A 2,500-nucleotide genomic window follows, 5' to 3' on the forward strand; every position below is an offset into this window, starting at 1 on the left:
ATATTTATAGCAATCAAGCAACATACAGAATTACATTTACTTTGACCCAACGAAGGATTTACAAAACTTCGAGCAATACTGACAAGAAAGCGAGGTTGTCAGCAACTGCAAACAGTTTGGGAGCACGAGCATGCGAGCAATCGTCTAAATTTTGCGAGCAAATCGAACAAAGGTAAAATTTTGCGAGCAGTTCAAAATTTTAATGGACCACTCACCACCCCTCATTGACTTTGGCCGGATCAAACGTATACAGTTTGTTTGATTTTTTTGGTGTCTAAACAGACTGAAAAAAACAGTTGTTAAAAGTTAAGTTAAACAGAAAAAAAGTTAAACAGTTGTTTTGTGATAAGTTGGTTTAGTTCAATAAATGGGCTTAGAATTGTCTGCTTTTCTCGCACCCCATTTCTGGTTGTCTGTTTTTTGGGTGCGGGGAATTCTAGAATCACGTTTGATAACACGTCACCATTCTTTTTTTTTTTTTTTTTTTTTTTTTTTTATTATATATATATATTGTTTTTTCACATAACCATTCTAAGCTTCTTTTCATAACTATCATCTTTCACGTTGGTCTCTGCACTGTTATGTTAGACTAAGATACAATTTGCAAAACCTTTTGAGTGCTCATTACACATTATTTTTACTCACCCGTTCTCCATTCGCCAACATCTTCGACACAAAACTTGTCCCCGAACGCCCTTGGCCGACAATAAGCAAACTCTTTCTTTGTGGCAATGTAGTGTAGGACGAAACGTCCTCGGCAATCATGTTTTTCGAAAGCAGAGTCTCAGTTGACGGAAGAACATTGGTATAGAAAAACAGGGTGACTAAGAGTGTTAGAACGATAAGAACCATACGCCAATGACGGGTGTCTAACCGCTTTAGCATAATGCGGCAAATTCTAATCGCGGTATCACAATTTCGAAATAGTCGACGGATTTATCTGTGGTTCAAAACGACCTTTGAGGACCTACTAAAGCTAGTACGAAACTATAAAAGAGTTGACAAAGAAACACTAAAATTACTTCCGAAGCTCAATATGTAGGAAATATGTTTTAAAATTCATCTCAATTAAAATTAAGATAACACAGAACCGTCAAAGAAACTATGGCGACGGAGTCAAGGCTGAAAGAATTCATATGTTAATAGCCAAAAAATATAATATATTTTGATCAATAACTAGGTCTTATTTAATTGCTTTAGTACGCTTTTTTATATCAACTTTGGAAGCTAGGCACTCTCACACCAATTTTGTTACTCATGATATAAACTCACTTTGTTCAAAAAAAGTATATGGGCTGACACTCCTAGTAAGTGAAAGAAGGACAAGTAGTTTTGACCAGATGTCAGTTCAATACTGACCTTGTCACCATAAATGGACAAATCACTTCGCTAAGGGGAAGGTACTTGAAGCGTTAAATATTTCCCTACTCTAAAAACAAAAACTCCAAATGTAGAGAAGAGATTTTTTTTTCGAATAGCTGACTTTGGTGGAACGCAAAACCAAATCTACCAGATTCTGCCTCGTACCCAGCAGTCTCTCTCTCTCTCGATAAAATGCGCACGCATAGGAAGGCGGGAAAGAGAAAACGGGCGAGATGCGTTTCGCCTCTCATTTTCCCCTTCCCATGGTCCCTTGCGCTTCGTCACCAGTCACAAAGTGCCTGAGGAGGAGGTAATAGTGACGCACGTCAACCGGAAGTGAAGCATTTTCCTTTTTAATATGCCTTGACGCTACCAAATTTCTATTCTTAAGTGTCTTTTCAAACCACGCCCTTAGATTGCAAAAAGGCCACTTCCGGTTCAAGTGCATGTCTTAAAATACTTTTTTGCTTAAGCTACCTAATGATCAGTGAGCAGACACCTATCCCTTGCAGCCCACCCCTAATCACGAGGGTGTACCCTTCCGAGGGGTGTACTCCTGGAGCATTCGGATTAGGGTGTGCAAGAGCAGGGGGTGGGGTGGGAGGAGAGGGCACGCATGCTTTCATAAAGCCTCACCTTATTTCAGACCCAAATACTTTTTTAAAGCTGAGCCGCTGTTTTCAAGAGAGGAATTGTTTACAGAATGCACGACCCTCCCATATAAAAGTGTCGGGGATGCCGGTCGGAGAACTAGAATTAACCCCTAAAAGAGACCAATCTGGCCGTGGCTTAGGTTTTATTTGACCCATAAAGGAGGCCATACTCAACAAAGCATGACTGCATTTGCCTCTTGCGGATATTTCTCGAAGCACAACCCTAAGTGACACTCTATGGCCAAGGATAATGGCTTTCTGTCCAGAACACCTTGAGTGAGACCAAAATCCGCAATTTCTATCCTTAAGCGAGACGATGAGCATCCCCGTCACTTTAATATGGGAATACCCCCTCGGAGAAACACCATACCCTGTTTACCAAACCAGTTCATCACCTGACTCTCTACCTAATCTCAAACCAAAGGCACGTCGGAAACCCAGCCTACTAAGGGAGGGTCCCCGGGGGAGTCTGCTAAAGGCATGCT

The sequence above is a fragment of the Porites lutea genome, chromosome 12 (assembly GCF_958299795.1).
Source record: "Porites lutea chromosome 12, jaPorLute2.1, whole genome shotgun sequence".
Taxonomy (NCBI): domain Eukaryota; kingdom Metazoa; phylum Cnidaria; class Anthozoa; order Scleractinia; family Poritidae; genus Porites; species Porites lutea.